The sequence below is a fragment of the Alosa sapidissima genome, chromosome 3 (genome assembly GCF_018492685.1).
Source record: "Alosa sapidissima isolate fAloSap1 chromosome 3, fAloSap1.pri, whole genome shotgun sequence".
In the NCBI taxonomy this organism is placed as follows: Eukaryota; Metazoa; Chordata; class Actinopteri; order Clupeiformes; family Clupeidae; genus Alosa; species Alosa sapidissima.
The window spans coordinates 17,545,998-17,559,897 of NC_055959.1; the positions used below are offsets into that span (position 1 = coordinate 17,545,998).

Here is a 13,900-nt window from a genome sequence, read left to right on the forward strand (position 1 = left end):
GCACAGAAACTCAGCAGTGACTCAAGATGCATTGAACGCTCCAAAATGCCCTCTGCGTGTTTCGCGCCGATTCTTCTCTCAAAAGGTGAGTTGAAGGTACCCTGGATTTAAGACAGGTGAACCAAATGAAGCCAATAACTGTAAGCGCACAAGCATTTGACGCTTAATAGTTGGCGCAAAAACAGTTGTCAGGAGGGATGGTGTCATGTCCCCAGACCCCTACTCCCCCCAATAGCCATTCTATCACGGAGAGCAACACGGACTGAGGGCATGAGAGTGGAAGAGACAGATGGAAAGAAAAACGAGGAAAGAGAGGAAGAGTGGGAAGGAGAGAGAGAAAGAGAGAAAGGACAATGTTGAAGTAGGCCAGAGCGCAAGGGAGGCCGTCTGTCCCAGATCAGTCATTTACCGCGGGCAGAATGAGTGAGAGTTCTTTTTTATTAGGAGAGATGGAGAAAAAGAGAGAAAGAGAGAGAGAAGGAAAAGTGAGCAATGGAAGAAGTGCATTTAGCGTGTGGGCTAAATCTGTAGGCCTAAACTATCCGCCCCTTCTCATGAGCCAACACAGCAAACACTGTAGGAGACAATTTCCAACATCTCCTAGTGTTCTGCAAAGAGGACACGCGGGGCCAATTAAAACCCAGAAGCCCAGACTCAGCCCAGAGATGGGCATGTGCAGATCCATGGCAAATCACACATCTCAAATTAATGACATTAAAAATTCAAGCTGACAGAAAGGAGAAAGACAGAGGAAAGGACAGATGGACTCTCTCCTTCTCTCTCACCCCTTTTTTCTCTCTCTCACCATCTTTCTCTCTCTGTCACCCCCTCTCTTTCACTATTTCTCTCCATAGTGGACGGAGATAATTAAATACCACATTAGGCCTATATCAGTCTACAGCATATCAACATCATTCAAATGGATCCATCTATATTGATTAAGTCAAGATGAGGACCATCGAGACCACTGATTGCTCTGAAGCTGGCATTAAAGTCATTAGGTCAAAGTAAGACTATGTCAGTTGAGTAAATCTATATACCTCTTTCATTCATATACAGTTTGACTAATAGACTACTTGAAAACAAAAAAAACAGTAAATTTAATGATGAAAAATGCTGGACGGATCATAAAACACTCAGTTGAGCATACATATAATATATCAGAAAATGTAAATGTGACCAGATACAACAGTCCTACAAATAGGCTTTATGCAAACAATCCTCAAAAGCCATCTTGCATCCTTGAGGAATTGACAGCGCATATACATGTGAAAGTAAGAATGTGCAACGTGCAAATTAGCGTGTTTCACTGAAATTTACATGCCAACATTTTCAGTGATCACAGGATATCAACCACTTCCATTCTTTAATGAAATTCTTAAATGTATGTGTTATACAGTCACCTGCATTTCACACCTGACACACCACTTTACAGCAAGCAAGCTCCGTTGTCTATCAATCTGCATGTAACCCAATCAAGCCTTCAATCAAACTACCAATGTGTAATATTACCTGCATTTTTACTGACATCCAATCAGTGTCGTGGGACTGAAATTATATGCCTGGTGGTCTACATCAAAAGAGCCCATCTGTGACAGCAAACACTGGCCAATTGTGTCACTGTGTCCCCGGGCTGATCTGTCATTGACATATGTGTGTAAGGACGTGGCTGCGGTATCGAAGACTAACTAAAGGGCACTCAAAGAGTGCATACTTGAGTGTATAGAATTGAGTGTGCCAAAGCCATCCACATTACCACAAAGTTTCCTGAAAGCTTTTGTGTAGCTGTAGCTTTTGTGTAGTCCTGCACCAAAGAAGACAAACTAACAAAACACACTGTAAACATAACCTTCTAGTAGTGAGTGGAGTACATTCAGCAGATCAGTGAAGGTTTGAAACCATTAGCATCAGAAGGTGACCTGCTTGAAATGGTATATTAGAAGCTTTTCATGGGCACCAACTCATAATACTTTGTTGCAACAGAGAGCTAGACATAGTGGGAGTGGAGAGAGAAGTATGCTGAACAATCAAACATACAATACCAGGAGGGAGCACAGGTGGGAGAGGCATGTTTGAAATAATTGAAAGGTATTGGCTTCTTTCTCAAGGCACAGACATCGCATTCAAGGCCAGACAAGTGAGTGGGAGTAAGGGCTTTCAGTCTGGTCACGCTGACAGACCAAACAGGAGCTGTGTCCCATTTCAGGGGCTGAATGGTTCTAAGGCTAGATTCATAGACATCATAGTGACACGACTAGGCCTGTCCCATTTTGTGGGCTCCTTTGAATTTGGCTGACAAACCCACCCTTCTTTTCCCCCGAAACGGAGTGTGCATCGAGTGTATCCTTTGTGGCCTAACACCTAATCTACCATATTTTCCGGACTATAAGTCGCATCAGTCAAAAAACGCGTCATGAAGAGGGAAAAAACATATATAAGTCACACTGGACTATAAGTATTATTTATTTAGAAATGTATTTCACAAAATCCAAGACCAAGAACAGACAGAGACTACGTAATGGAGTGAATGGCAGCGATAACGAAGGCAGCCAAGAAGAGGGCCCGAAGGTAAAGCAATTTGCAAAAGATTCACTGAACGAAAATGCTGATGTGGTACACCAAAATGTAGCTAAAAATGTGGAGAATACAATGCAATCAAGCATTTTGGGCGATGTGGAGTCACAAGCCGGCAGCAGATTAAATGCTCACGAGAGAGAAAAAAAGATGCGGTTTTAAAAGGATGTGTAGACGAAGGAGTGAATGGCGATAAGAGGGCCCGACGGTAATTGTAAAGTATTTTACAAAAGATTCACTGAACAAAAATGATGTGGTACGTGAAAATGTAGCTAAAAATGTGGAGAATGCAATGCAATCATAAGCCGGCAGCAGAGCAAATGCTCGGCAGGCTACCTCTGAGAGAGCGAGAGAGAAAAAAAGATGCACGTTTTAAAAGAACATGCTAACTTTCAGCGACGCTATAATAAAAAAGCTACCCTTAACCTGCCACAAGAGATGTGCAAAACTCCTTTGCTTTATTGGATAAAGATCTGACCTGTCAGCAGGACAAAAATTCCATCTACACCTGAAGTGATCATAATGATCTGACCTCCAGGTTGGGACATATTGAAGATGACCATATATTGTACCAAGATGGCAGCGAGTGTTTGCTCAAGATTCATGGTGATGAACGTTAAATGTCATAGTAGGCTTTCTTCTTCTCCTAAGACGCAAACCTACATACAGCAGATGGTCTCATAGTAAGACACCCGAAATTAGCTTGGGGGGGTACACATGATTTTGGTGCTTTTTTTTGGCTCAGTGACAGATAGTATTTAAATTTGTCCCTCACTCTCCCTTACATCTCATGTGCCATCTCTCCCCTCATACTCTGTTCCCACTGTGAAAAGATTCGGTCACACAATCCAAAGGTCACACAATCCAAAAGAGTTCATTCTGGCCCGGTTGAGGGACATAATGAGGAAATGCACCAACAATTGATTTACTGCATCATTGCTCCTCGCAAATACCGGAACAGACACCTGAAGTATAAATGCAAATCCTCTATATCTGCATCTCATAACAGTCAGCAAGCACACCTAGTTCCCTCACAATTACATAAATATGTGAAAATGTACATGTTTGCCATTGGAAAAAAAGGAATAAGATTATGAGAGTAGAATCCACCACTGTACGAGAAATGTCAACGTTCCACTTTTCTGATTTGTCAATCGCTTCCTCATTGTGGCTAATTTTAGACCTCCCTTTATGTGCCACTGTCTGATTATCTACTCTGTCATCCTCTCCCTACGCTCCCCTGGAGCCTGTGAACTCATATCTCTCTGTGTGTGTGTGTGTGTGTGTGCGTGTGTGTGTAAAGTGCATGTGTGTTTGATTGTGTGTGTGTGTGTGTGTGTAAAGTGCATGTGTGTGTGTGAAATATTTCATTTTAAGTGCTTTGGGAACAATGTACTGTAGCACAGTTCCTCAGTCACAGCAATAACAAATAATTAAGTTTGCAACATGAAGATAAATAGTATAAGTATATATACTCTTTTGATCCCGTGAGGGAAATTTGGTCTCTGCATTTATCCCAATCCGTGAATTAGTGAAACACACTCAGCACACAGTGAACACACAGTGAGGTGAAGCACACACTAATCCCGGCGCAGTGAGCTGCCTGCAACAACAGCGGCGCTCGGGGAGCAGTGAGGGGTTAGGTGCCTTGCTGAAGGGCACTTCAGCCGTGCCTACTGGTCGGGGTTCGAACCGGCAACCCTCCGGTTACAAGTCCGAAGTGCTAACCAGTAGGCCACGGTTGCCATGGAAGAAAGGAAAGGCATTATGGTCATACAGTCATACAGACAGTCATACAGTCGTACAGTCAGACATACATACATACATACATACATACATACATACACAGTCAGACAGATAGAATTCTCCTTCACACTGTCACAGCTGAACTTCTCTACTGTACTGAGTGACAAATCCTGCATGGCTGCAACACAGCATCAGATGATAACTGTTCCTCAAATCGTCTTGCACACCTCTGTCCCCCACACTTACACAGCTACACCGAGCCTAACTTTCTCCACACATGTAATCCCACACCCCCTCCTCTCTCGGTCACAATAACGTTCTTTGTGTATAATTACGTGTTCCTGGCTGATGTGGCGACCCCCATGGGCTGCCTGTCTCTCTGTGGGCGATGTTCTCTGCAGAGAAGAGAGGAGGCAGATGGACTGGGAAGGCGAAGCGAGGCCAGAGCAGAGCTGTTTGTGGAAACACCGGTGCTGAGTAAAAGCAGGGCAGTAGTAAGGGGGGTTGGCCCGCCCTGCCGTCACGTACGCCCTTATCCCAGGGACAACCCCTGGCAACCTCTTATGTGGGCCACCTTCCAACCTGTTCAGCGTGAGCCCCGGGTAAAACCAAACAAAGACTAAAACAAAACAAAATCAAACAAACAAACAAACAAACAAGCTAACGCTGAAGTGAGTTCTGTGTGTGTCAGTCCGCTGAATGTGTAGAATGGAGAAGGCAATCTCACTACATTATCTGAGAAAGTGTGTTTTATAGTGATACAGAGTCAGGTATCGTTTTATAGTGATACGGATCGCCAGGTACAGATCGCCAGGTGCAGCAGCTGCGCGTGTCTCTGTGGACGGACGGGCACGTGAGCCGGAGCGAGTGAGGGGAAATGGTGCGTTTGATTGCATCTGAATGCACATCTGTAGCAGCGCATGTTCGTTTGCTTGCCAGCGAGCTCGAACTAAGCAGCCGCATGCAAGCTAGGTGTGCTGTGATGCATGTGTTAATATGTGTAAGTGAATGGCTGTGTGCAGCTATGAGGGTGTTCGGGCAGGACTTTGACAAGAACAGTTAATGTAGAAATGCTGTTCCATTTGTGCAAGAGTAAGTGTAAGAGTGAGTGAGAGAGAGGGAGAGAGAGAGAGAGAGAGAGAAAGAGAGAACATCAGGGCTGCACTGTGTACCACAACCATTCCGTGTTGCTAGAGGGGTGAGCCTACATGCATGCCAATGTATGTGGGTGGGTGTGCTTCAGTGTGACAGAATATGGAATGCCAAGCCCCTCACCAAATTCATTTCTCTCTTCTACCCCTTTTGCCTTTTTGTCTCTCTCTCTATCTCTCTCTCCCTCTGTCAGTTCCTATGTCAAGACTGCCACTGCTCATGATGGATCATGCAATTGAAATGGCATTGACAGTGTAGTCTCGATATCCCCCCTGTCATTCATTGACTTCTCCTGTCTGCCTGTGTCTGTCATGCAGGTACATTCACTCCCCCGCTATCTCTCGCTCTCATCTGTCTCAATAAGCATAAAGCACTTTGCTTTTTCTTTGGAGAGCTCTTCAGCCGCTCCATGCCGTTCCCCATGCCACCTCCTACTCCGCCTCTTCACCTCTCCTCCTCTCTCTCTCTCTCTCCCTCCTCATCTCATTTCATCCCTCCATTGTGGGATTCAGGTTGCATCGAGGGCAGCGGCAATGCTGTGCAGTGCCGCGCTGCTCTGTGCCGGCTTCTCCGTGGGACAGCAACGGCACACGAGGCACATGACCACTGGAACTTAACCCGTCAGCGGCAGAGGGTGTCCCCCCCCCCCCCCCGCCCCCCATCTCCAGTGCTGAGCTGCTGCCGTCTCCACGGCTGCTTCGGCCACTCGTTCCGCTAGCCCTCCCATCCCAAACGCTATTCTCCTTCGCCCCAAACTCCCACTCGACCACCCCCCTCGACACACATCCTGCAAAAGCAAGGCGAGAGAAGGATAAAAGAGAGAGGGATGCCTACTTACTGTCTTCCCTTTTTATCACTCTGTGCAGATCCCTCCTTGGTAAAATGGAGAGGATGACTGTGGAAGTGTTAGCGAGACAAAATCCAACAGCCCGCAGAAAAGAAAAAAAAGAAAGAAAAAAAGAGAGGGGGAGGAGAGAGAAAAGTGAGAGATAAAATAAAAAAATGAGGGGGAAAAAATCACCACGGCAATAGTCAGGCCCTTTGAAAAATCACATTTTACAGCGTGTCCGTCGATCCGAGTGGCACAGGGAGTTGGTGCATATCCTGGACAGCCAGGCGGCGTTTCAGTGGCTACTCAGTAGTAACACTTCTATTTCCTTTGCTGCTGACAATCGGTCTCTTCCCCCTCTATCTCTCTCTATCTCTCTCTCTCTTCCTTTCTCCCTCCCTCTCTCATGCTCTCTCTCTCCCTCCCTCCTTCTCTAGCACGTTCAAACAGCCCTGATCTCTCTCTCTCTTTCTGCTGGTTGGTCGCTTTCTTTCACCCTCGTCCTCTCATCTCCCTCCCACCATACCTTGCTTTCTCCACAGTGCTCTTGCCCCTCCCCCTCCTCCTCTATTCCCCATCTCTCTCTCTCTCTCTCTCTCTCTCTCTCACCATCAGCTTTCACATAGAGCTTTCCCTGCCTCTCTTCTCAGCGCTCCCCATTTCTTTGATGGTTTGAGGAGTTCTACACTCTTCACTGATGAGAAGAGAGGATTTTTGACACAAGAGACTTCAGCAGGGAACAGCAGGAGAGCATTAGAGTGTGCCGTGAAACAGCCGCACACCACACATATCACACCCAAGAACGTGAATGACAAGGAAACAGCACCGGCACAATGCAATTGTTTCACAAATAAATGAAGCAATTAAAGCCAAGGAGCAACACATGCCGTTGCAGTTTTTCCAATGATGAAGCTATTATTTCTCTCTCTCTCTTTTTCTCTTTCATACCCTTTAACAAACCAAAGTGTTTGATGTTTGAGGCTGCAGAGTGCACACAAAGCCAAACTGCCTTAAATATGAATTAAGAATGAGGGAGCTGTGTGTGAGAGGATGGGAGGAAGCACAGCTGCAATGCTTATTAGCATACACAGGGAACGAGAGGCGGGAGGAGAGAGAGAGAGAGAGAGAGAGAGAGAGAGAGAGAGAGAGAGAGAGAGAGAGAGAGTGGAGAGAAGGGGAGAGAGGGAGAGAGAAAACAAAAGGAGTGAGAGGAGAAAATAAAAGAACAGGCAGACAGATAATAAATGTCCACAGCAAATACAGATAAATAGATAGATAGATAAATACATAGATAGGTAGATAGATAGATAGATAGATAGATAGATAGATAGATAGATAGATAGATAGATAGATAGATAGATAGATAGATAGACTCAGACTCAAGAGAAAGACAACAAAAGGAAAATGGCAAAAGAGCATTGGGGGCAAACTGTAATGACCAATGTTCAGTAATTCTCATCATCTTGATCTGCTACTGAATGAGGGTTGCCACAGGCATCTGCTTAAAAAGGCCTCCCTCCGACCAACACACCCCTTTAATAGATGCTCGTGTACAAATCCAAAATGCTGGTATGCCAGCATCCGGTTGGATGAGAGTGCTTGTGCGTGCAAGTCCGCAAACACAAAAGGAAAGGCAGAATTCATCCATTGCACCTCTGGACTTGCATGCATAAAATATGATGTTCATGTGCAAATATACAGTTGTGTTTTGCCGGAGCGAGCGTGTGTCAGTATCGGTGACAATGACTGACTGCGACTGAATTGATGTCACATGCATGGTTTCTCACGAGAGCAGGGACTTGGGCAAAGGAATGTCTCTATGTGCATGAGTGAGAGAGAGCCAGGCTTGTGTGTGCAAACAGTAAGATTATATAATAAAAACCTGTGAGAAGTGATGGTGTGTGTCTAATGTGTCAGTTTGCATGGCTTTGCATACAGAAGTGACTGCGTGAGATATACATGTATGTATGTGTGTGTGTGTGTGTGTATGTGTGTGTGCAAGGATTTGTGAGTGAACAAATGGACGACTGTCAGCTCGGATCTGTGTTGTGAACCCCCATGGTGCATTTGAATAAGAATTCGGGCCACACAATCATGCAAAAAATAAGTCCGAGGAAGAGATCACTTCCAATGCATTAATGCCAATGCCAAGCTCTTGGTTGCCTAAATATTTTAGACCAGCCCTGAAACAACTTGTAACAAACACATATTCTCATTAGAGCTTTGACCTCTGACACCTATTAAAATGCTTTTTGAAAAAGCATGGTCTCATCAAAGAGATGCAGTAAAGCTCCCTCCCTTCCCAATTCTCTCCATTTAACCACTGCACCAGACTATCGCCAATTTTTAGTCTTCAGTCTTCTTATCAAGACAGTCTTTTCACTGTCCAGTCATCATCTATGCTTAAGCTCTGATCTTAAACATTAATTTTTCTTTTTTAAAAAAAGACTGCCCATAAAGAGCCTTTTGAGCCTTTGGGTTTATGTGTCAGGTTTTCATCAAGACATGTTGATGTATTATCTATGTTCAATGGACATGTTGCTCACAAACATCCTGTTTGTACTCACAAACACCATCTACCAAGGTTCCCCAAACAGTGCTCTCAATCCATCATCTGATCCCTCTTCCACCATTCACCCAATTCATTTCATCTCTCCACCCTGCTCGCTACACTCATCATTCAGCCCTTTGCCACCTAAGTCCCCCTCTCCACACGCTGCGCTTGTTTCTCAGTGTTATGAATGGCCGTGTCTTTACCTTGCTTTCCCAGTGCTCTGCTGACTCAGCATCAGATGATCTGACAGGTGGCATCACACACAGATCTCTCCATCACTTCTCCCTCGGTGTGTCAGCCTGACCAGACATCTGTTTTGAATCGGTGTTCTCACAGAGGAAGAAGTCATTGAGAAAGTTTATGGATGAAAGGGAAAGAGAGGGAGAGAGGAAGTGACATAATGTCATGTCATACTACACCTCTCCAGGCAAGTCAAAGGAGAATGCAAATAAATCACTGTTTTACACCATTTACCATTTAGGCTCAAAGTAGCTCCACACTTCATTGGTAGACTTCCGAGGGCCCTGACATTTAAAACGAGACATTGAGAACTTTGAAAAAGCACTGGTAGTTTATTTACAAGACGATTTATACAGGCAGTACCTTCAGGAAGTTTACCGTTCGCCGCCATCTTGAATTTAGTCACGATAAGTCGAGCGACGAGTACGAATGAACAGGTATGATAAGGGATCAGATTCCAAAAATAATTCTGTGGAAATGCATGGATTCCAGTTGCTGCTACTGGAAGTGTGGAGCTACTTTGAGCCTCGTAAATGGTGTAAAACAGTGATTTATTTTCATGGCTAGCCCGATGCCCCTCCATTGAAAACCTGTTGGTAGCATCGGCTAACAGATTTCGGAGTGCAGGGGACAAGCCGAGATGAGCTATGAGACAAAAGTTCACACTCGGTATCATGTTTCAACACACTTTAGGTCAATATTACACCAAACTTCTCCTTTAAATATGACATGTGGTACCCTGACACCACCCCACTACTCCTACAGTCACTGGAAGATCTGACCTGCTGCCAAGCTCTAGGGAGCCATGAAACAACGGCCCTTCTCTGCGTCGCCACCTCTACACTCCCAACCCATTCATGTCAGGCTGGGGAAAGGGGATGGTTTTGGAAATTAGCCAAAATTTATGAAGAAGTCAGCAACAATTATTGTACTTCTTGGGCTGAATTTGCTTGCATAGCAAAGGCCTCTGAATTAAATGTGAGTGGCTGATCCATCACTCTATGTATCTCTCCAGGATCAGACAGTCTTCAGAAGTAGGAGACCTTTAAAATGTCTTTAAATAAGTGCCCTGTCCATCAGGATGTTTTCTATTTTTGTACAGTTTATGCATATGCATCCTTCTCTAGATGTGGTCTGAATTAGAGTTTGCAATACTAAAATCAATTACATTGTAACAGTTTATTTCATTTTGTTTTGTGATCTACACAAAATTTATAAATTCACCAAATGTTCCTTGACAATTCAAATACCAGACTTTCATGGCATTTATGCCAAAAAAATTGAATCTACTCAGTCACTCTCAGCTAAACACAGATACTCTCACTGGAATCATATGGTACTGGTCCACTCGCACTCCTTCGCTACAAAGAGGCTCTCAAACAGGTAATAAATACATCCTTTTGATCTTTTTCCACCGCTAGGGATGGATGAATGCGCCATGCAAGGAATGGCTTTGTCAATGCAAATCTTAAGAGCTGAATGGCATTGTTATGTGGCAAGCGGTGTGAGGAAAGATGGGTAAAATGGGTAGAGGGATTACTGAATAATTTAAAGAGAGAATAGGACCGCGGGGCAAAGAAGACTCCGACCACTACAGGGTGCCAAAATGTTTGTTGCCAAAGTGCGAGGACATCACTTCATGCTAAGAAGCTCCTGTTGAGAAGTAGGCTGAGCAACTTGAGGTGTGAGCTGTTTATTTTTTTTTATTTTTCATTGTTAAAGGGATCTGGGATGAGAGTGTCTGTCCTGAGAGACATCAGTCACTGAGTGTTTTATTTATTTTCTTATCAGATCCCAAGCCGACCAAAGTGTTGGATACATGCCAGTCGTTTTGGCACTGAGTTGGTCTCAGCTTGAGCTGATGCCAGTGTCAGCAGTATTAACATGTAATATTGACAGGGGTAACATCATTGGTCAGGTAAATGTTTGACCCAGTTTTGACTAAATCCATCAGAGCAGCACTTGCACATGATTGAATTGTTCCAGCAGGAATCCCAGCAGTGCTTATGTAAACAGCACAGTGAGTGCTAGCACTCGCAAGCTTTGGTTAGCATTGCTGTGGGATTGACATTTGATGGCCTGAAGTGCCGTTAAAGCCTTTCATACCATACCTTAGCAACCTGAAACTTAAGATGGTTTTCTTGAGCTGCTGGTCCTCTGCCTGTGTCCTCATTATAAAAAAAAGGCTGCTCCACTTGGCTTTACATTTAACCCTTCACTTTCCATGGACAAGACCGCAAAGTAGGTCATGGGCTGCCACAGACTGATGAACGAGTGGAGGCAGGAGAGGTGAGCAGGGCAGGCTTGAAAGGAAGAGTATGAGTGAGGCTTAAGACAGACAAGGAAGGTATGAAGCAGGATTGGAACAGGGAAGAAGCAGAGAGTAAGCTGGGGTAGGGGTATTGGAAAGCATCTGATTGGGTACAAGAAAGGCAAGAAATTATGACCAGACAGAAACCCAGGCACATAAACCAGCGGGCAGTGTCCTGAAGGAGAGGGTAAGAAATGGGGCACACTAAAGATATCGTAGCAGTAGAGGAGAGCTGCTGCACGGGGATTCCAGGAGCTGAGAATAGAGCTCAGAAGAATGACGCAAGTACAGGGAAAACGAGGATCTAGAGCGGGAGAGAACATGTAGCCACAATAGAAGAGGAGGAATAGAAATAGAAAAGGACAAATCTGGGACAGAGAAGCTTCATAATAGGGATCAAGTCAGTGATGATGTAGAATGGACCATATATGACATTGTGGACAATGTGGACAGTTGTCAAAGGTATAAAAAGGGTGGAACTTTAACTTTAGCAACCAATTAAACAAAGCCCTTCTTTCTGTTCTCCTGAAACATTTGTTTGGCTGGACTGTTTATAGCTCGGTCCGAGCCATGGTTCCCTTCCTATTTAGAGGGTCAAAGGGCTACTCAATTCAATAGTAAGGTTGTAATAACCAATAAGGTTACTCAATATGTTTACACCATTTGTTGTTACAAGAAAGTAAAGGAGACCACACGTTGAGTCACACCCATAGTAGCATGATGGCACATCCATTTTAAACTATAAAACATAATCACCCAACCAAAAAATATTACTAGTTAGCTTAAACTGTTTTCTAACTATTGTAATAATTTCATATGAATATACTATCTAAAAATCTTTCTTTAAAACCTGTAAACAGATCATGTATGATAAAGTCATTTTAAGGGATAGAAATTGCCATAATGACTGTTTTCTATTGTTGTTATGCAGCATCAGACAATTTACACATATTTCTTAGGATGTTTGTAAGTTTTATCTCAAGGTGAAAGGAACAGCTATGCCAATTCCTAAGGGCAATAAGCAATGATAAGGACAAGGTAGTTGTAAGAGTGGAACACAGCATCAGGTATGAACAACAGTGAGAATTAGTAGGACGAGAAAGTCAAGCAGTGAGGAGAATCTTTAACCAGGGACAGGCCGTTGGTTGTCGTGGAAGTCAGGAATCCGTTTCCATTACCCAGTCCATGTCTGGAAGATGGTCTAGCCAACGCATAAAGGGAAGGGTGCATTCACATACTTAGGCAGGTGTTCTCCTACACATTGTACAGTAGACAAACCTTTACTCTGTGTAGAATGATGTAAATGTATTCCTCTGAACTGTATAGAGAATTAAATGGAGCCGTTCATTGGCAGCAAAAAAGGAAGAGGGAGTCACTCCCATTTGTAAGGATCAGGAAGGATAGCACCGCCCACTGGCCTTATTACACTGAAAAGCAAGGCTGATGCAAAAATGACAACTGCCCTGGCCAAATATTAGTGAAGTGCAGTAAGTGTGATGTTCACCTGTGCTTCAAAAAAAGAAAGGACTGGTTGAGTTTCACCATGAATAGCAAGGGACATATCTAACGCACAGTGAAGAGACGTTTTATGACATGAATCAACATTGGGTATTCAAAATTCATCATTCAGACATTTTTTTAAATATTTTTTGTTTTGTCATTTTTAATTAAATTTAAACTCAATTTATCATTAATTATTTTTTTACATTGAGAAAGCGTGAAAAAGTTTATACCCTGTGGGCGTAGTCAGTTATAAATGACGGTAAATAAAGGTCAAAGGTCAATTTTGGAAAGTGAGCTCAGGAAATCTATTTTAGACATAGACTTAAAATCAAAGGTGTTTGAGTTTTTTTTTTTTTAACTCATTATATTAAAGCAAAGCTTTGACATTCACCACATAGTTAGATACATAGTTAAACGTTAAATAAACTTCTCACATTTTAGTTATCCTGTTTTGGCAAAGTCGTATTGAGCAACCAAAGTATTTAAATGTTATTTTAGCGTATGTCACCCTATTGACAAAATAAACATTAAATCATATTACACTAAAAAGAAAATCTATGTATTTTTAATACTTTTAAAAAGCAAGTACTCAGGTAAAAAGTAAACTCCTGCATGACAAATCCTACTTAAATAAAAGCACCAGTACGTAATGTAGTTCAAATATTAAAGGTATTGGTTTGCTCCCTCTGCCTAATCTGTTATTACATTCAATATCAATACTGGAACATCAGTTTGCAAGCTGCATAGTCACATGTGCTGGATGGAACCAGTTAAAATACATACAGGGGACAAACAAATGTGGAACACTTTGCAGTATGAAGAAATAGTGCAAACTACATACTAAGGTAAAACAAGTTAGCTGATGTGTGAAGTGGAAGGACAAATGTTAAATGGTTACACTTTACTTGAAGGTATCTACATAAGAGTGACATGACACGGTCATGAACATGTCATAAACATTATAAACAAGTCATAAACGTTTATGACATAA

At 43.2% G+C, this 13,900-nt stretch overlaps 1 protein-coding gene across 1 annotated transcript in view; it reads right to left on the minus strand.

The window, feature by feature from the left end:
* Positions 1 to 6,641, minus strand: part of shank1 (SH3 and multiple ankyrin repeat domains 1) — an 83,550-nt gene extending 76,909 nt beyond the window's left edge. Inside the window, 1 exon segment of the mRNA XM_042087203.1 lies at positions 6,311 to 6,641. The gene's annotated coding sequence lies outside the window, so the exon portion shown is untranslated.
* Between the last annotated feature and the right edge of the window lie 7,259 nt (positions 6,642 to 13,900).